Consider the following 22,448-nt stretch of genomic DNA (forward strand, 5'->3'; position numbering starts at 1 on the left):
AGGGATGGATGAGGAGGGAGGTGGGAGGGGGGTTCAGGATGGGGAGCACATGTACACTCGTAGTGGATTCATGTCAGTCTATGGCAAAACCACTACAATGTCGTAAAGTAATTAGCCTCCAAATAAAATAAATAAATTTATAAAATAAATAAATAAATAAAATGTAAAACCTTCCCTGGTCTCTTCATCTAAAAGACTCTCGCTTCTTTGTACTTAGGGTATCCTTCACTAGTTCAACTCCTATTATTTCTCAAACTTAATAACTACTATTTGCATTCAGATTAAGGTTTATAAAGGCAGCAAAAATATTTCTTTTTCATCTTTAGCACATCTTTAACTTCACAATCAAACAGTGCCTAGAATACAGCAGGTAATCATTAGACATGTCTCCAAGGAGTAGGTGCATTCCTATCACCTTGTGACTAGGAGCTCTGAAACCACTTTCCAGGACCTGCTGCTCCTCCTGGTAAACAAAGAACTGTTTGCTGTGAATGTTACTCTCTCTGGGCAATTGAAATGCAAAGCTTTTTGCTCACTAAATATTAAGAATAAACCTTATAAAGTTACATGACATTGTTAAAATGATCTTTTAGGGAATCTACAGAAGTAATTTTTTCTTTTTGAACTTTATAAAATAAGATTAATATCAGTAAAGCAGTTGACCTCCCACATTATATCAATCAGTTTTGACAAGCACAGCCACCAGGGTCCCCAGGAGACTGCATTATGCTGAATCATATTTCTTATCATGGTCCCACTGTGCCCTGGGTGTTTCTCTTAGCAGCATGAATTTAGGGAAAGATATTTTTGTTTTGTTTTTCGCTTTATTCTTTTAATCAAAGGATAATTGTTTTACAGAATTTTGTGGGGTTTTCTCATACATCAACAAGAATCAGCCATAGGCAAACCCATGTCCCCTTCCTCCTGAACATCTCCCTTGCCACCCTCTAGATTGTCACAGAGCCCCTGCTTGAGCTCCCTAAGTCTTATAGCAAATAGGGAAGGATATTTAAATATGTGGCTTCAGTTTTGATCAATGTGTGTGCTCTTAAACATTGCCTGTTTTTAAATTCAGAGAATTTCCCTTTGTAATATTTGCCTTCATTATGAAGTATGGCCTCACAGACCCCAAATCTGATTTTCATCTTATAACATTGCTTATTTCCTGTTAGGCTATTTTATGTAAATCACATTGTAGCAACCCACTCTGAGAGGCAACCAAGTGTGGAAGATGGTGGAGTCAACCAAACATGCAGAATGGCCGCACCAAAACTGTTTCTCACACTAGAGGAGATACTGTGAGCAGTCCAAGTTGTAAGTAATGCTTGTTTTTGTCTAGTTGGGTGGAGGGAGACAGCCCAACAATCTATGGTTTCCTTATCTATAAGAGGCTGCGTACCTATGACTTACCTTAGATTTTTCTTCTCCCCACACCCTTCCATTTCTCTTGTTTTGATCCTTTCATCCTAGGCTATCTCAACAAATCTCATTTGTATGATGGTTCAAATACCCCTCAAATGTTAATTACTCTCAAACATACATCTCTAATCCTATAATTTGTCTCTTCCTTTCTGGTTCTTCCCTTTGCTGGAGTACAGCCAGTGCCCTCAGTTTTCTCCTCCAAGGATTCACCTGAGATGCAGCTCTGCCGTGGTGCTCATATCATCTCCCTGTGTGGATCACAGCACCTCACTTGTCACGCCACATGTCATTCATTCCACTGTGTCTTATGTGTGATGGGTCATTGAGGCAGATCCTCATGCATTTCCAGGTTTCTTATCTCTTGACCCAGGATTAGGATTGATCCTCCTTGGCTCATTAGAGATTGGGATAGCCAATAAAAGGCTTCATTTCTGGTGTGGGACACCCTAGGACTCTGTACAGCACTGGGCTACACTTCAGATGATGGCTGCACTGTCAAGTGGGGGGTTATGAACACCTGAGTTCCCACCAACCAGGGATGGATAGGAAGCATTTGCAAGGTACAAACTTTGCTGTTTTAATCAACTAGATTTGAAGGTTGTTTATTACCTCAAAACATCATGGCTTATCCTGTATTAGACTCACTTATGTAAATAACCTTCACCTGCTCCAAAGTCCATATGATGCATATATATATATGTTTGGCTTCATCAGGTCTTAGTTGCAACATGGAGGATCTTTCTGATGCAGTACATGGCTTTATTTATGCCACGTGGGCTTAGTGGCATCACAGCATGTGGGATCTTAGTTCATCGGCCATGAAATTAAGACGCTTACTCCTTGGAAGGAAGGTTATGGCCAACCTAGATAGCATATTTAAAAGCAGAGACATTACTTTGCCAACAAAGTCCGTCTAGTCAAGGCTATGGTTTTTCCAGTGGTCACGTATGGATGTGAGAGTTGGATGGTGAAGAAAGCGGAGCGCCCCAGAATTGATGCTTTTGAACTGTGGTGTTGGAGAAAACTCTTGAGAGTCCCTTGGACTGCAAGGAGATCCAGTCAATCCATCCTAAAGGAGATCAATCCTGGGTGTTCACTGGAAGGACTGATGTTGAAGCTGAAACTCCAATACTTTGGCCACCTCATGCGAAGTGTTGACTCATTGGAAAAGACCCTAATGCTGGGTAGGATTGGGGGCGGGAGGAGAAGGGGACGACAAATGGCATCACTGACTCGATGGACATGGGTTTGGGTAGACTCCGGGAATTGGTGATGGACAGAGAGGCCTGGCGTGCTGCAACTCATGGGGTCGCAAAGAGTCGGACACGACTGAGCGACTGAACTGAACTGAACTGATCCAACCCATGTCCGCTGTATTGCAAGTCAGACTCTCCACCACTGAGCCACCAGGGAACTCCAAAGTCCGTGTAATTTAAGTGTAGAGCATCCTCTACACTTTTTGTTAATTAATTTATTTTTTTTTTGTAGTTAAAGGAGAATTGCTTTACAGATTTTTTTTGGTTTCTGCCAAATGTCAACATGAATCAGCCATAGGTATACTTATGTCCCCTTCCTCTTGAACCTCCCTCCCATCTTCCTCCCTGCCCCACCTCTCTAGTGTGTTACAGAGCCTTTGTTTGAGTTTCCTGAGTCATACAGCAAACTCCCATTGCTTATCTATTTTACATATGGTAACGTAAGTTTCCATATTACTCTCATCTCACATGCTAGTGAAGCAATGCTCAAAGTTCTCCAAGCCAGGCTTCAACAGTACGGAAACTGTGAACTTCCACATGTTCAAGCTGGATTTAGAAAAGGCAGAGGAACCAGAGATCAAATTGCCAACATCCATTGGATCATTGAAAAAGCAAGAGAGTTCCAGAAAAAACATCTACTTCTGCTTTATCGACTACGCCAAAGTCTTTGACTGTGTGGATCACAACAAACTGGAAAATTCTGAAAGAGATGGTAATACCAGACCACCTGACCTGCCTCTTGAGAAATCTGTATGCAGGTCAGGAAGCAACAGTTAGAACTGGACCTGGAACAACAGACTAGTTCCAGATCAAGAAAGGAGTACATTAAGGTTGTATATTGTCACCCTGTTAATTTAACTTATATGCAGAGTACATTATGCGAAATGTTGGGCTGGATGAAACACAAGCTTGAATCAAGATTGTCAGGAAAAATATCAATAACCTCAAATATGCAGATGACACCACACTTACGGCAGAAAGTGAAGAAGAACTAAAGAGCCTCTTGATGAAAGTGAAAGAGGAGAGTGAAAAAGCTGGCTTAAAACTCAACATTCAGAAAACTAAGATCATGGCATCTGGTCCCATCACTTCATGGCAAATAGATGGGGAAACAATGGAAACAGTTATAGACTTTATTTTCTTGGGCTCCAAAATCACTGCAGACGGTGACTGCAGCCATGAAATTAAAAGATGCTTGCTCCTTGAAAGAAAAGCTATGACAAACCTAGACAGCATATTAAAAAGCAGAGACATTGGACACTTAAAGATGGTGGAGGAGTCGGCTCACGTGGAGTGCATCTCTCTCCATGGATACATCAGGAATACACCTTCTGACACAGACGTGCATGAAGAACACCAGCTGAGAGCAGACAGGAGGACCTGACCAGTGGAAAAGAATATATAGAACCACGCAAAACTTGGTAGGATGAAGGAACTAGGGGGAAAAACAGGAGTGTTAGTAAGACTGGACCTGCCCTCAGTGGGTGGGAGAACTGAATCAGGGGTCAGATCCCCACATCGGGGCAATTGTCTGAGTCAGAGGAGAAACATTTAAGGCTGAGAGTGAAACAGCTCATCTGTAGCAGCCTAAATGGAATGAGAATCAGACAATGCTTGCCACATCCGTACATAACCTGGACAGGGATACAGGTCCCCTGGAAGGGGCAGCGACTGGGAGCTGGAGCTTAGGGGTTGTGGAGCAACCCCCCGGGTGAGGGCTGCTGTTGACTGCGGAGAGACGGATCAAGGGGATGTGGGGGAGGAGATCGTGGTGGGAAATGCCTGTGGAGGAAAGTCAGGCAGCCATGGAAGCAAGGCGATACTGCTGAGTCACGCGTAGGGGTTGGAGCCATCACCACAGCCTCTCTCCGCCCCTACCCCCCACCCCACACCAGCATTGGCAGCTGAACAATAGAGAGGCTGGCCCATCAAACACCTGACACACTGAAATATAGAGTAGGTCCCCACCCAGGGTGCCCCTTTAAGTGCCTGAATGGGCAGAGCTATGGAGAAAGACTGGCCAAAGAGGCTTTCTGATCACCAGCTACAAGAGATTTGACTTGTGATCCAAGATATTGTCTATCCTGGAAAATATTCCATGTGCATTTGAGAAGGTGTATTCTTCTGCATTTGGATGGAATGTACTGAAGATATCTATGAGATACTTTCTGGTCTAATGTGTCATTAAAGGCTTGTGTTCCTTTATTAATTTTCTGTTTTGATGATCTGTTCATTGGTGTAAGTGGGGTGAAAAAATCCCCTACTATTATTGTGTTACCTTCAGTTTCTCCTTTTATGTCTGTTAGTGTTTGTCTCATGTATTGAGGTGCTCCTATGTTGGGTGCAAAGATATTTACAATTGTTATGTCTTCCTCTTGGATTGTTTCCCTGATCTTTATGTAGAGTCCTTCCTTATCTTTTGTAATATTCTCTATCTTATGGTCTATTTTATCCGATATGAGGATTGCTACTCTAGCTTTCTTTTGATTTCCATTTGCATGGAATATATTTTTCTGTCCTCTCACTTTCAGTCTATATGTGTCTTTAAGTCTCAAGTGGGTTTCTTGAGGACAGCATTTATATGGGTCTTGTTTTTGTATCCATTCAGCCAGTCTGTGTCTTTTGGTTGGAGCATTTAATCCATTTACATTTAAAGTAATTATTGATATATATGTTTCCATTGCCATTTCCTTAATTGCTTGGGGTTTGTTTTTGTAGATCTTTTTCATCTCTTGTATTTCCTGACTATATAAGTTCCTTTAACATTTACTGTTGGTGCTAAATTCTCTTAACTTTTGCTTGCTTATAAAGCTTTTGATTTTTCCATCAATTTTGAATGAGATCCTTGCCAGGTAAACTTGGTTGTAGATTTTTCTCTTTCTGTACTTTAAATATATCCTGCCATTCCCTTCTAACCTGCAGAGTTTCTGCTGAAAGATCAGCTGTTAAACGTATGAGGTTTCCCTTGTATTTTTCTTGTTGCTTTTCCCTTGCTGCTTTTAATAGTCTTTCTTTGTGTTTAATCTTTGTTAGTTTGATTATTATGTTTTGGCATGTTTCTCCTTGGGTTTATCCTGTATGGGACTCTTGGACTTGAATGATTATTTCCTTTTCCTTGTTGGTGAAATTTTCAACTATAATCTCTTCAAAAAATATTCTTATACCCTTTCTTTTTCTTTCCTTCTTCTGGAACCCCTACAATTCAAATGTTGGTGTATTTAGTATTGCCCCAGAGGTCTCTGAGACTATCTTTAGTTCTTTTCATTCTTTGTACTTTATTCTGCTCTTCACCAGTTATTTCCACCATTCTATCTTCCAGCTAACTTATCTGTTCTTCTGCCTCAGATATTCTGCTATTGATTCCTCCTAGAGTATTTTTAATTTCAGTAGTTGTGTAGTTTGTTTGTTTGTTTTTTATTTCTTATAAGTCTTTGTTAATTGATTCTTGCATTTTCTCCATTCTATTTTCAAGGTTTTGGATCATCTTGATTATCATTATTCTGAATTATTTTTCAGATAGTTTGCCTATTTCCTCTTCATTTTTTGGATTTGTGTATTTATAGGTTCTTCCTTCTTTGCACAATATTTCTCTGCCTTTTCATCATTTTTGTTTTTAAACTTATTTGTGTTTGAAGTCTCCTTTTCTCAGGCTTTGAGTTTGAATTCTATCTTCCCTTTGGTTTCTGCTCTCGTAAGACTGGTCCAGTCATTTGTGTTAGCTTTGTGTAGGGTGAAACTTGTGCTTGGAGGGAGGTTGTGAGTTGCGTTCTTTTTTTTTCCCCTCTGATGGGCAGGGGTGTATGAGGTGGCAATATTGTCTGCTAATGATTGGGTTTGCATTTTTGTCTTGTTTGTTGTTTGAATGAGACATCCTGCACTATTGGCAGTTGGGTGGTGCTAAATGCTTGCCTTTGTGGGAGTTCTCACTAATTAGTACTCCCTAGGGTTAGGAGTTCTCTGGTAGTCTAGGGTCTTGGAGTCAGCGTTCCCACTGCAATGGGACAGGGCTTGATCTCTGGCCAGTGAATGGAGATGCCACATATGGTTTTATATGGCATTAAATGGAATTAAAACAAACTCACAAAAACAAGAAACAAAAGTCACACCCCAGACCAATGGTAATTACAAAATCAGGCAAATAATAACTAGAATAATGGAATATACTCACATATATACACACCCATAAACAAAACCAAAATAGTACAGAAAAAAATAAAGCACAAAATACTGACCTGGAGAACAAAGGAAATAAAAAATGATATACATCTGCTAAAAACAAAACTAAATAAAGCAGCACAAGCTGGAAAACAAAACTAAAGCAAGGTGCCAACCGGAGAATAAAGCAACAAAAACAAAATGAAATAACAAACATGGTGAGGAAAAGAAAGAAAGAATAGAAATGCAAAGGTAGAGGTAGATAAAGAAGATTTATATGTATTAAATGTTAACTACAGTAGGAAAAGAACAATAGGAAAAGCAGCCAAAAGAATAAATGTAGAGAAAATAATAATAAATTTAAAAAAGAAAAAAATTTTGAAGGAAAACCCAACAGAGCTGCAAGAGGCCAACATGGAGGCAGAAGTATATAAAATAAATAGTGTGATTTAAAAAATTCTCAAAAGCTTAAATAGAGTTAATAGTACTAATAAAATCAAAAGCTACAACACCAGAGCAGTGTAAGAAAGGAAATAAAAGGTAAAAGAAAAAAAATCCAGGAGCTACTACAGAACAAGTCAAAATATAAGAATAATAAATGTTTATCTTGAGTCTCTGCTGTCAATGTCCTTTCCCTCACTGGGAGTCACAATCCACCTTGCCTTCCTAGGATGTCCTCCAACACTGGGCTGGTCTCTGGATCTGCTGTGGAGGCAGCTCAGACTCTAATCTGGTCCTACTCCTGTGTATTCTTGCCTCCAATGTCCACAACTGTCACACTTGCTCCTTGGAAGAAAAGCTATCACCAGCCTAGACAACATGTTAAAAAGCAGAGACATTACTTTGCCAACAAAGGTCCGTCTGGTCAAAGCTATGGTTTTTCCAGTGGTCATGTATAGGTGTGAGAGTTGGACTATAAAGAAAGCTGAATGCCAAAGAACTGATGCTTTTGAACTGTGATGTTGGAGGACTCTTGAGAGTCCCTTGGACTGCAAGGCGATCCAACCAGTCAATCCTAAAGGAAATCCATCCTGAATATTCATTGGAAGGACTGATAATGAAGCAGAAACTGCAATACTTCGGCCACCTGATGTGAAGAACTGACTCATTGGAAAAGACTGTGAAGCTGGGAAAGATTGAAGGTGGGAGGAGAAGGGGATGACAGAGGGTGAGGTGATTGGATGGCATAACTAACTCAATGGGCATGAGTTTGAGCAAGCTCCAGGAGTTGGTGATGGACAGGGAGACCTGGAGTGTTGCAGTCCATGGGGTCACAAAGAGTTGGACACAACTGAGCTACTGAACTGTTGTCAGAACTAGTGTGTTTTCTTTTGTGGGAAAGCTCATTGTCCTTTTATGTATTCCATAGATAACAGAGTCTGTCTAGTTGATCATGTAAATTTAATCTCCAGCATGTATAGCCGGTGGGAAGGTTTTGGGTCTTCTTCCTTAGCCGCACTGCCTCTGGGTTTCAACTGTGGTCTTATCTCCACCTTGACATGTGAATTGTTCACTGGACGAATCGTCCTGAGGATGACCTGGAAGGCTTGTGTCTGCTGCAGTGAGGCCAGGTGACCCTAGTGCAGCTTCTTGGGTCACAGGGTCCCTGGCAGCACTGGGTACACAGGGGAGCCAGTGGCTAGGGTAGCAAGAAACATGGTACTCTAGAAGGGCATAGCAACCAAGTCTAGCATTCTTGCCTGGAGAATCTGACAGACAGAGAAGCCTGGCAGACCACAGTCCACAGGGTCACAAAGAATTGGACATGACCAAAGCAACTCCGCGAGCACACATGCAAGATTTTTCCTAGCCTCTGGCAGCTGTGTCCCAGTGGGGATGATACATGGACGTGGCACAGTCGCTTGGATCACGGGGACCCTGGCGATGCCGGCTATGCAGGAGCGCTGATGGCTATTGTCACAGGGGATAGGGTGCTATCAGGGCTTTATCTGGCCTGTGGCAGCTCTGCCCCAGTGAGGACTGAGCATGAAGGTGGCGCAGCTGCTTGGGTCGTGGGGACCCTGGCGGCGCCAAGCGTGCAGGGACACTGACTGCCTCAGCGGCAGGAGCTGTGGCGCTATCAGAGTCTTTTTCCAGCTCCTGGTATCGCAACCAGAAGGCCTCTGTGTCTGGTCCTTCTCTGTTGCTCTGCTCGTTCAGGCACTTAAATGGCCCCTGGCTGGGGTCCTACTCTGTTGTTCTGAGTGTCAGGCACTTAAAGGGCCATGCTTCCTATTGTTCAGCTGCCTTTGCTCGTGTGTGGGGAAAGAGGGGCTACAGTGATGGCTCTGCCCCCTCCACATGACTCAGCAGTATTGCCTTGCCTCCATGGCTGCCTGGTTTTCCTCCACAGGCATTTCCCACCACTATCTCCTCTCTCCTGTCCCTTTGGGCCATCTCTCTGCATTCAACAGCAGACCTTACCCTGGGATTACTCCATAATCGTTACACTCCAGCTCCCTCCCACCCACTGTGCCTTCCAGGTGACCTGCATTCCTGTCTGGCATACCTATGGCAAGAATTATTTGTGTGATTCTCATTGCATATATACTGTCACAGGTCAATTGCTTCACTCAGCCTCAAATGTTTCTCCTCTGTCCCAAACAGTTGCCCCAGTGTTGGGATTGGACCACTGCTTCAGTTCCCGCACCCGCCAAGGGCAGGTCCAGTCCGACTTACTCTCCTTTTTTCCCTCCAACTTCCTTCATCCTACCAAGTTTTGCATGATTCTATGTATTCTTTTCTGGGGATCGGGTTCTTCTGCTCACTCTCAGCTGGTGCTGTGAGCTCTTCTGTGTCTGAAGGTGTATTTCTGAGGTATACATGCAGAGAGTTGTACTCCACATCTACCTATTCCTCCTCCTTCTTGTTCCTCCCTCAGTATCCTCTACATTTTAAACCACACACAAGTTCATTTTACCCAGTAGTTGCTCAAAAACAAGGTTCTTTGAATTGACATATATTCAATAAAACCGCACATAACAAAGTTACGAAAAATGTGTGTGTCGTTACAGAAAAAAAAATACACAACCTAAAAGTTGAGAATTATGTTTTATTTGGTGAACTTTCTGAGCACATCAAGCCAGGGAGATAGCCTGTCAGCTCTGAGGGCCCACTCTTAAGAGGTAAGGGAAGAACCAGAATATATAGGAATTTTTCAACAAAAACCAGATAGTTGGAACATCAAAAGATTATTGTTAATTAAAGAAAACCAGATATCTCAAGCTATGAAATTAATACTTTTCTATGTATGGGAAGATGCAAGAGTCTGGGCTTATTGAAATCATTCCTTTGATACAAACCTTAGCTCTCTGGAGCCAGTATCCCATGCTTTCCAGTCCTGAGTCCACTGGGTACACCGACAGGCTGGGGTGACTGATCGTTGTAGCATTCTTTGTTTACTGATATGGCAGGTGACACTTTTCACCTGTGGGTGTGTTCTTAAGGAGGTGGAAAAAATTCCTTTCCAACTGCTGAAATGAAACATGTGATATGGATACACTGGTGATTTCTGACAATGTTCAAGATGTAACTAAATGAATGCAGTATTGGATATATTTAAAAAAATGAAAACTAAATTGTACTGCTTTTATAAAAAGAAAGCTTTTATTTTCCTGACACAGTTATTTCTCAGGACAATACAAAGTATTTGCTTTATTAAGTGATTTTTTGGCTTTTAAAAAAAGGACAGTTATCATTTATTATAATCTTTTATACGTTCGATATGATATTAACAGAGTCAAATTTTGAAAACAATAATATCTAGGAAGTGAGCAGCAGTTTTTATCCAAGGAAGTCAAAGTTCCTGTTCAGAATGCATTTATGTACCTGTTATGTTATGTCCCATGCTGAAGGGATGTGAAAATTCAACAAATATGCAATTGAACCAGGAACCATCCAAGTAGGGTAGGCTTTGGCCCAGCATAGGCTGGATAGAGAGGGGACCTCTTGCACAAGAGTGCCCCCTGGAAGAGAGATCTGGTAGCTGGGCCGAAGGAATTTCTGTTAGAATGAGATGGCCAGGCACCCATCAGGTTGTTAATTCTTTTGGATTTTCTGTGTATAAATCTATTCCATGGAAACTCAATGTCAAGGTGGAGGAAGCAAGCATCGAAAGTCATTATACAGAGTCATAGAGTGAGAATCAGGAATACAATATGAAGTCAAGAGGTTGCAACTGATTAGAAAGCAGTTCTCTGGTTTGCTCTTCTATTTCTTTTTATCTCCTGAAAACCTGCCAAAGCATTCACCAGACAGCTTAGAAAGAAAAGACTGTTTCTTACTCTGCAAAGACATGAAAAGTAAGGTTCTTATTTTCAATGTCACAGTATACCTTCATAAAAGCAAAATCATTTGAAAGAGACTAATAATATCAGTACACTTTTGGTTTTTGTCTCCGGTTTCTGACACAACATTCCTAAATCCCTTTGACTTCCTGAGTGATAGGAGTGTCTTTTATTCCAATGAAGAGACTCTTGGTGGGCTCCTGGATGACTTCAGTATGGGGGTTAGTCACCAGAAAGACCAAGCCGTGATTAGGAGCTTGGAAATTTCAATCCCACCTCCCATCCTCTGAAGAGGAGAGTGGGGGTGGGGAGGGGAGGTGTGGGGGGTAGAAATTGAATTAATAACAGATCATGTCCACCCATTGAAGGGTTCATACAAATTTATACAGATTTCTGGGAGCTTGAGGTCAGTTAACAAATCTGGATGCTGAGAGGATGGCCCACACCAGGCCTATGGAGAGTGAAGTTCTTGTGTTAGGGACACTTCAGGATGTGCCTCCATATATTTCTTCATCTGATTGTTAAGCCATATCCTTTATAATAAGCCAGTAAATATAAGCAAATGTTTCCCTGGGTTTTGTGAGCCATTAAAACAGGTATCAAATCTGGAGAGGACATGGTGGAAACCTACCTTTCATAACCAGCTGGTCAGAAGCATAGGTGCCATCTAGGCTTGGCACCTAGAGACTGAAGTGAGGGCATCCTATGGGGCTGAGTCCTCAGCCTGTGGGTTCTGCACTAAGTCCAGGGAGTTTGTGCTGAGACTGAATTGTAGGATACCCAGCTAGTGTCTGAAGTGTGGGGAAACAGCATGCACATCTGTTGTCAGAAGTGTTAGGAGTGGCGGAAACAAGTTTTTTTCTAATTCACTAAGAAATTAAACAAAGCTTCAAAGCTGAGCTATTCTGATATCACACAACCTCAGATTCTCTTATAATTTAGGAAACATAAGTGACCATTTTCCCAACTGACTGTTTTTGAAAGGAGCGGAAGTAGTCTCCCCGGAATAGTGCGGCAGCAATTTACCGCAGGCAGTGATTTAACTCTGAGATTTTTCTCAGTTGTTGTTATCACCTTTGCAAATCCGTGTCTGTGTTTCACTCCACCATTCCAACTTCTCTCCTCGTTTATTGATGGCTAGGTGCATTCCAGATGGTTGATGGGGAAGAGACCTCAACATCCGATCAGATGATGTCTTCCAACGAATTCTGTGATGACTCCTGGAAACTTAATTTGCTGAGTTTTCTTCAGATACAGCAACTCTGTGTGCAGATTAAATGACTAAGTGTTTTGTTTTTGCTTTTTAACCATCCCAGGGGAAGAAATATTACAAACTAAAATCATAATGGAAAATATTATGAGTTTTATTGACACCGAATTGTAAAACAAGTTTATGATACTTATTTGCCTTGGTTCACGAGTCCTCATGTTACTCCTAGAGCAATAGAAGTAAGGCATTAACTAAATCTTATAATTATGGTCATGGCCAGGTTAAAAAAAATCTAGATTATGAAATGTTTGCTAAATTTAGTCACCGATACAAGTAGTACATTGATATAATACCTTACTTAAAATATGTGCTGGTTTTGTGGATTTATGTATATTTATACATTATTGTTCAAAAGTGTTTTTCAAGGCATAGACTGAAAATAGCTGTCAAGATGTTTAAGACCTTAGACAATCTGAAACAATTTGAGGTGAGAAGGAGGTCAAGACACATGTATGTTCTTTCCACCTTAACTAAAGGCAGGATCCTGAACACTGTTACAATGTTATTCACCAGATATTTCGTCTTATGTTCCTAATAACTGTATCCTATCATCTACTTGCTCTACATAACTGAATTGCCTCTTTAGTTTTCAGTGTAAGAGCCGAAGGGAAGGAGGAGAATGCTCCAAGCTGGCCACATCTAGCAGACTGGGGCCTCCTGGGCCAGGTCACCACTGTTCCTGCCCATTGACTGCCCAGCCACCATTGGCATTGTCCACAATTCATCACTAGCTTCCCTGGCTTCTGGTGGTGCACGTTAAACTGAGTAAACTCATATGTGTTTGCCAACTGACTGCATGAATTTTTAAAAATTGAAAAAATAATACTGGATCGAGGAGAAGATGAGGGTGGGACGTTCTGAGAGAATAGCATTGAAACATGTATATTATCGTATGTGAAACAGAACACCATTCCAGTTTCAATGCATGAGACAAATGCTCAGGGCTGGGGCAATGGGATGACCCAGAGGGATGGGATGGAGAGGGAGGTGGGAGGGGGGTTCAAGATGGGGAACACATGTAAACCCATGGCTGATTCATGTCAATGTATGGCAAAAACCACTACAATATTGTAAAGTAATTAGCCCCCAACTAAAAGAAAGAAATTAAAAAAAAAAAAAGACTAAAAGAAGAAACCAAGGATTACAAAGTTTTAAAATATATACAGTAATACAGTGTCCATGGAAGTGCAAGATTAGCGTTGGACTGCACCCTTTCTATTTTGCCAAGTTGTTTAAAAAACAACAAACCACCCCATTTACCATGGGTATATTTACACGTATGCACAGGCAATGATTCTAAAACCTTGGAAAACACTTTGCATTTTCCTTGTGTTTCCTGAATTTTCTATCGGCTCTTGAATATCACAGAGCTGTGAAAACTTCTGTATAAGTTTTACATTGTTGCCATGAGAAATTACTGCAAGCACAGTGCTTTGAAACAAAACAGATTCATTTATCCTGTAGGTCTGTAGGTCAGAAGTTCAACATGGTCTCACTGGGCTAAGACCAAGGTCTCCATTAAAGTCAGGGCAAGGAAATGAATTTCCTTCTTTTCCAATTTCCTCATGGCCCTTCCTTCATCTGGAAGCTAACAATGCAGCATCTTTCTGACTCTTCTTAAGACTGTCATATCTCTTTGCCCAGCCGGGGAAAGTCCTCTGCTTTTAAGAACTCGTGTGATTAGACTGGACCCCGTAGGACCACCTCCCCATACCTTGACAGGTAACACAGTCACAGGATCAGGGTTTCAGGACAAGGACTTCTTTGATGGGGAGCATTATTCTGTGAACCACAGTTCCTTATATGGGCCCCGCTGGCGAATGCCTGGATTAGATTCCCCAAAAGGGAAGGTGGTCACTGGGCAGAGTCTGAGGAGTGGAGGAAGGAAAACCGGAGAACCAGAAAAACCTGGTGGCTGATTTCCTTTCAAAATGTTGCCTAGTGACTCCTGGGGAAATCGTCTGGCTTGATTTGTGACCCACCATACAAGGTTAGGATTTGCACTGTGCTTCTTTGAAATTCATTTTTGCATCACCAGGTCCACAGGTTGGCATAATATTTGTGGCAAAAACAGAAACAAAGCTTGGACCACCATCTTTCCCTGTCCCAGTGTCTGGGCACAGTGTCATCCAGGACGGACGAATGGCGGTGGGCACGTGTGCCCAGCTGTCAGCTCTGCAGGCATAGCCCAGACAGCCTCTCTAGAAACACCAGCATGAAATCGCCTGCATGCTGCAGGGCCCCTGAGTGTTCAATTCAGTCCTTGTGTTAGTGCTTCCTTAATGTAAGACTCTTATCTTCCTTTTAGTACATTTTGTTTCCTTCAATTGTGATTATTGGTTGAACAGAGAGAATTTAATTTGCTTAATTATAAAAGAATGTCTTCCAGATTTTAATAGGTTTTAAAAAGTAGACATGTCATATAAAGAAAACGTGTCATTGATTATGTGTATTGCACTGAAATGTAATTCTACATTTTGAGATACTTCCATTCAGATCCTAACCTGTTATATATTACATTGCAATAAAATTGTCCTATTTTTTCTTACATTTTATTGTTCCTTTTATGCACTACAAAGGTACGGAATGTACTGTAAGATTTTGATGGCTTTTTTTTTTCACTGCAGCTTTGCAAAGATTTAGTTGCATATTCATAACCACTGGTGACATGGTGCCAAGTGCTGAAACAATTATTCAGTGAATTCTTTGCATGACACTTCAGGGGAAATGATAAAAGTGCTGGAGCTGGGCTCTATTTTAAGATCTTTGGCTGATGATCATTAGTATTTCATAAAGGACCATTGCACAACTATGGAAAGGTTCAAGAAGAAGAGAAACAAAGCACAGATGACTAGTTAGAAACAAAATAATGTAGAATATGGTAAAGGTTGTATCCCATAAATATTATCTTTATAATTGAAATCATTCAGTTCTAGAACAAATGCTCCAACTTATGTTTTAAAAAATTAGTGTTTGTACCTATTTCTTGAGAGCTAATACACAACCCCTAAAGATCTTACCTATTAAGTAATATAGGAAAAACAAAAGCCATCATATTGAAATGTTGTTCCAACTGACGAAAAAATGATAAGCAGAACTTCTTGTCTCAGGAGACACTGAAGGAAATGAGTTTAAAGTTTTACTCAAGTTCTCATAGGGCTTCCCAGGTGGGTCAGAATCTGCCTGTCAATACAGGAGCCTCAGGAGACTCAGATTCAATCCCTGGGTCGGGAAGATCCCCTGGAGGAGGAATTGGCAACACATTCCAGTATTCTTGCTGGAATAATCCCATAGACAGAGGAGCCTGGTGCGTGGCAGTCCACGGAGGTCGCAAAAAGTCAGGCATGACTGTGCGACCGAGCATGCACCCATGCACCCAAGTTCTCACAGCTGGTAGTGCTAACCAGAAATCCAGTCTTCTCATTTCTTTCCCTGCAATTGTTCTAGTGGGTTGTGCTGCAGCTCACAGAAACATGCTCTTTATTGTGCAATAATCCCTGTTGCAATATGAGGTCATTTATCACAGTGAAAAGCAATGACAAGAGAAATTCAGTACTCAACCATTTAACCAGTTTTCCTTTGCAAATTTGTTCAAACAATATCTAAAGAACAGGAGAACATGACTCAGACAAGACCTCTTTTAAACACAAGCTTATTCTCCAAGTTAGAGCCAATATCTTCTAATGAGCTGAGAAAAAAGACCTTAGAGGTTTACTTCTCAGCAGAAGCTCATGATTCCCTTCTCTAAGAGAAGGGGAAGAGGCACAGCAAAAAATCAGCTCATAATGGTTTCTTTAAAAATTACCAATTTGATTGAGGTATGAATGCCATATTAATAAATTGCACATATTTAAAAGATAAAGTTTGAAGGATTTTAACATATGTATGGACCCATAAAACTATAACCTCAATCCAGAACCAGAAGAATACACTTATTGGGCCTTTCGTGTGAAATGAAATTTGTTCAGTTGTGTCTGACTCTTTGCAACCCCATGGACTACACAGTGCATGGAATTCTCCAGGTTGGAATATTGGAGTGGGTAGCCTTTCCCTTCTCCAGGGGATCGTCCCAACCCAGGGATCGAACCCAGGTCTCCTGCATTGCAGGCGGATTCTTTACCAGCTGGGCCCTTCATGCCTCTTGGTAAATCCTCTTTTTCATCACCCTTCACTTGACACTCCCTTTAGCCTCTAGGACCCAGGCATTTGCTGCTTTCTGTCACTATAGATTAGTTTTAGTTACTAGAATTTTATGTAAATGAAATCATAACCTTTGGAATCCTTTGTACCTGGCTTCTTTCACTCAGTAGAGCTATTATGAGATTCATCTGTGTTGTTGCATACATCAAGATGTCATTCCTTGTTATTGCTGAGTAGTATCCATTGTAGCCAAAGAATAAGGAGTACACTGTTCTCAGGTGGCCGATGATAAAGAATCTGTTATCAATGCAGGAAACGTGGGTTTGAACCCTGGGTCAGGAAGGTCCCCTAGAGAAGTAAACGGCTACCCACTCCAGTATTCTGGCCTGGGGAATCCCACAGACAGAGGAGCCTGGTGGACTACAGTCCATGGGGTTGCAAAAGAGCTGGAAATGACTTAGTGATTAAACAAAAACAACAACAAATGTAAAATTAAGGGGGAAAAAGTAAGGTAGGAAAATGAAAGCATAATATGCTACCATTTATCTAAGAAATAAATATAGAAAACAATGGAAGGAAAACCAAAATATATTTTAAGTAGTTACATGTTAGAGAAGAAAGGGAATAGGGCAGAGGAAGCGGTGACAGAAGTAGACTTCTTTAAATGTACTTTATTTTATACATGTGACTTTGTAAACATAAAAATATTTGATGTAAACATGAATCAAATTTAAATTTAAAAAATGGCACCCACACAATGAAGGCAAAAAGAAACAAATGAACCTGTGCCACACTGATAACACAACAATTCAGAGGCTTCAGAATACAGTTGACTACACATCCATGTGGAGACTATTCCAAAGACAAAAAAAAAAATGAAGACAAAATAAGGCTTAAAATGTTTTCAGTAATAACATTGCTGCTGCTGTCTTATAGTTATTCTAAGGCTCATGATATAACCAACAGGACCCTATGGGCCTTCCTAGAACCCTGACATGCCCTCCTCCAGCCTTTTGTCTGTAGAAAAACTTTAGTCAAAGAATAAGTTTAATCAGAGAAGTGAGAAAACGTGAAAGAAAGGAAAACAGTCAAGCAAGACAAAATAATAATACTTTAGCCTTTAAACAAAATCAGGGACCTTTAGTTCTTCAAGGGCTGTAGATAATACTGAGTCATGTCTTTTGAGCTGCTTTGCAGAGAATGAAACCCTCACCATATGGAAGAAGTTAACTGTATGCTACCTACAAGGATATAGACCCCAGAACAGCTGGAACCAGAAGGTCAATGATGTTGACTCCCAATTACCTCATAACCAGGCAATCAGAAGAATGTCCATGAGCAGATCACACACACCCTCCCCTCACCCTACCTTTTAAAACCTTTCCCTGAAAACCACTGAGTAATTCAGGTCTTTTGAGCACTAGCTACATGAACGCCTTGCCTGGCATCTGCAGTGAACATGGAGCTTTATTTCACTGCAGCCTGGTGTCAGTAGATGGGCCTTATTGCCTACGGGCCAAGGGACCCAAGTTTGATTCAGTAACAGTGACTGCGTGTTGTGGGACAAAGCAAATGGGCAAATTATACTGGAGTTACTGAGAGCATGGTTCTTCAGCATGACAGAAAGATGAAGGTAAGATAAATTACATAAAAAAATAGCACGTAACCTGAATTTAAACTTAAGATAAATATATCGTGAATGAATACAAAACGGATATACATTTCCTAGGTCTGTCTGTTCACTGAAAGAGAAACCAATTCAGTACCAACAGTCCCCTCTACTATCAAGACTGTGGCCTGTAAGGAACATTTCCCTTTAAAGAATACCAGTGCTCCTTGAGCAACAAAATACAAAGAAACTATAAAGGAACTAAAAATAACTGTGTGCATGCACAGTTGGGACAAATCACGTACAATGAGATACAGAAAGAACAAAAACCCACCAGCTGCCCCTTTTGAGGACCCAGAAACACCACGAAATCGATGGGCAAACCACCCAAGCCACTTCTCCAGCCCAATTGGACCGACGGGTCTGCCTCTACCCTTACCCCATTTAAGGATCCACCTCCTCCCTGCTCAGGAAGCAAGGAAGGGAAACTTACTTCTTTTCCCTCCTTTGTACTGCAGCATGAGTCCCAGCAAAGCCCTGCCTGAATTCTTGGTCTGGCCTCTTATCAATTTCTACTGATTAAAGAGTCTAAGAATCCTGGTTGCCAACAGATTGAAACACACCCACTATGTAAAAACATATGAGTATATACTGTTACCTTAGCAACATGGAAGGTTCTACAATAACGACCTCCATGAAACTGCCAGATGCCATGGAACCACTTAGTTTACCATATATTTGAAGACAATAGGAATTACTGTTCACTGATTTTTTTTTTTAATTTATTATCTTCAAATATATAGTCAATATTCAAATGTTCTTGATTGTTTCATGATTTTTTTTCCACTTACTCTAAATAAAGATTGAAATAAAGTACATATCTTGTCTTTGTTCAATGTATGTTTTCAGTTCAGTTCAGTCGCTCAGTCGTGTCTGACTCTTTGCAACCCCATGAACTGCAGCACGCCAGGCTTCCCTGTCCATCAAATGTAATGTATGTCAAATATATAAAAATGGATGTTTTAAGTCTCTTTTAATCAGTGGGATCACTTTCCTCTGTTTATCTTGGCACTTTATTCATGGAAGATGAATGAACTTACCTTGTAAAGTTTCCTATAGTCTGGATTTGCTGACACAAGTCATTAATATCTTCCTCTGTTCCTCATATTTCATGGAAAGAGGTTATTAGATCTGGAGATGATAAAGTTTACATTTGACTTTCTTTCCTTTTTTGTTAAGATAACTTCATGAGTGGCGGTATATAGCTTTAAAACTAACTGGTGAGGTAGAAGATAGAATGATGGAAATAAACGAAGCAGAGAGGAAAAAAGAAAAAAGAATCAAAAGAAATGAGGAAAACCTCCGGGACCTCTGGGACAATATGAAACGCCCCAACATTCGAATCATAGGAGTCCCAGAAGAAGAAGATAAAAGGAAAGGCCATGAAAAAAATACTCGAGGAGATAATAGTTGAGAATTTCCCTAAATTGAGGAAAGAAATAGTCACAGAAGTCCAAGAAACCCAGAGAGTTCCAAACAGGATAAACCCAAGGCGAAACACCCCAAGACACATATTAATCAAATTAACAAAGATCAAACACAAAGAACAAATATTAAAAGCAGCAAGGGAAAAACAACAAATAACACACAAGGGGATCCCCATAAGGATAACAGCTGATCTTTCAATAGAAACCCTTCAGGCTAGGAGGGAATGGCAGGACATACTTAAAGTAATGAAAGAGAATAATCTACAACCCAGATTACTGTACCCAGCAAGGATCTCATGGCTAACAAACACATGAAAAGATGCTCAACATCACTCATTATTAGAGAAATGCAAATCAAAACCACAATGAGGTATCATTTCACACCAGTCAGAATGGCTGCTATCCAAAAGTCTACAAGCAATAAATGCTGGAGAGGGTGTGGAGAAAAGGGAACCCTCTTACACTGTTGGTGGGAATGCAAACTAGTACAGCCACTATGGAGAACAGTGTGGAGATTCCTTAAAAAACTGGGAATAGAACTGCCATATGACCCAGCAATCCCACTGCTGGGCATATACACTGAGGAAACCAGAATTGAAAGAGACGCGTGTACCCCAATGTTCATCGCAGCACTGTTTACAATAGCCAGGACATGGAAGCAACCTAGATGTCCATCAGCAGACGAATGGATAAGGAAGCTGTGGTACATATACACAATGGAATATTACTCAGCCATTAAAAAAAATACATTTGAATCGGTTCTACTGAGATGGATGAAACTGGAGCCCATTATACAGAGTGAAGTAAGCCAGAAAGAAAAACAACAATACAGTATACTAATGCATATATATGGAATTTGAAAGATGGTAACGATAACCCTATATGCGAGACAGAATAAGAGACACAGATGCATGGAACAATTTTATGGACTCTGAGGGAGAAGGTGAGGGTGGGACGTTCTGGGAGAATAGCATTGAAACATGTATATTATCATATGTGAAACAGAACACCATTCCATGTTCGATGCATGTGACAAGGGCTCAGGGCCGGGGCAATGGGATGATCCAGAAGGATGGGATGGGGAGGGAGGTGGGTGGGGGGTCCAGGAAGGGGAACACATGTAAACCCATGGCTGATTCATGTCAATGTATGGCAAAAACTATTACAATATTGTAAAGTAATTAGCCCCCAACTAAAATAAATAAATTTATAAAAAAAAACAAAAACAAAAACAAAAACTAACTGGTTCCATAGCATCCTAGAGTTCCACTGAGTTGTTGTTTTGAAACCTTCCATGTTGTTAAGGTATCAGTATGTACTCACGTGTTTAAATATAGTGAATGTGTTTCAATCTGTTATCAACCAGGGTTCTTGGACTCTTTAATCAATAGAAATTGATAAGAGGCCAGAAAGATTGAAGGCAAAAGGAGAAGAAGGCAGCAGAGGATGAGATGGTTAGATAGCATCACCAATTTAATGGACATGAACTTGGGCAAACTCCAGGACATAGTGAGGGATGGGAAGCCTGGCTTGCTGCAGTCCATGGGGGTCCCAAAGAGTCTGATACAACTTAGCGACTGAACAACAACAGCTCATTGATTTATGCATGATTATATATAAATGAAATCTTGTGATGCTCGGGATGACCTGGAGGGATGGGATGGGGAGGGAGGTGGGAGGGGGGTTCTGGAAGGGGAAAACATGTACACCCATGGTGGATTCATGTCAATGTATGGCAAAACAAATACAATATTGTAAAGTTAAAAAATAGAAAATAAACTAATTAAAAAAAAAAAAGAAGTGCCTAAACAAATGATAAAAAAATAATAATAATAATCAAATAAACAAAATAATCCAGGGTGGGAAAGGGGAGTAGTATACATGAAACAAAATTAACCATGAGTTCAAAGTTGTTAAAACTGGGGATGATAACTAAATGGGGTTCATTATAACATTCCCTCTAGAATTTTTATAATAACTTTTGAACAAAGCAAATCAAAACATAAAAGATACTAAAAGGAAATATCCTCTCAAATAATATACAAATAAAAGACAATGTAATACATTAAATACATAAATACATCGAATACATAAAAATAAAGGAGATAATAATGATACTTTTAAAATAAATTCTTTGCTCACTATTGAGATTGCTAGGGTATAGGCTCATCATTTCTGAAAATCGGTAAATACTGGGAGAAAACATTGTATAACAGTAACTTTTGCCTTCTTGGAGGTGTACAGGAACAAAGCAACCATACCTACTCAAACAGCTGCAAGAACAAAGGCTTAGAACACCAAGAAGTTTGCAACAGTGAATCGCATCCCCTCCCTTTTTAATAGAAGTCTACATTCTAACTTGGGTAAGATGGTCTTTGAGACACTAGGTCACCCTCTTCTTGGTGTGCCAGCTTTTCAAATGAACTCAGTATTCTTGGCCCCAATAATCTGTCAATTTATTGGCCTGTCATGAGGTGAGTAGTACAACTTGGACTTGGGGAAATAGAATAACAGGTAACAAAAGTAGGAGATAAATAATTTCCAAAACTGTGTTTTGTAAACTCCAGTGAAATAGTGAAACTGGCAGCATCAGTGGCTGATAAAAACCATTAGGTAAAGTGTTGCAAAGAACTTTATAATGTATAAAATGAGGTAATGGCACTTGAACCTATTTCTTATTCTTAATGTTAGTAAACAAGGGACAACCTGGCAGGGTGTGCTTCTGATACCATGCAATTGAAAGCATCCGCCACTTATAAAGTATTCCTAACCACAAAGCTGTACTATAGCCTAAGGAAGACTCTCTATGAATCTACTATAAGC

General features: G+C 40.5%; 1 long non-coding RNA gene across 1 annotated transcript; it reads right to left on the bottom strand.

Moving 5' to 3' along the window:
- Nucleotides 1-9,865: 9,865 nt before the first annotated feature.
- On the bottom strand, nt 9,866-18,791 carry LOC145528565 (uncharacterized). Its single transcript, XR_014070512.1, has 3 exons — nt 18,632-18,791; nt 12,194-12,381; nt 9,866-11,117 (listed from the first exon to the last, which is right to left on the bottom strand). It is a non-coding gene; the product is annotated as an uncharacterized LOC145528565 (long non-coding RNA).
- Between the last annotated feature and the right edge of the window lie 3,657 nt (nt 18,792-22,448).

The sequence above is a fragment of the Giraffa tippelskirchi genome, chromosome 12 (genome assembly GCF_054371585.1).
Source record: "Giraffa tippelskirchi isolate mGirTip1 chromosome 12, T2T-mGirTip1v1.2.pri, whole genome shotgun sequence".
Taxonomy (NCBI): domain Eukaryota; kingdom Metazoa; phylum Chordata; class Mammalia; order Artiodactyla; family Giraffidae; genus Giraffa; species Giraffa tippelskirchi.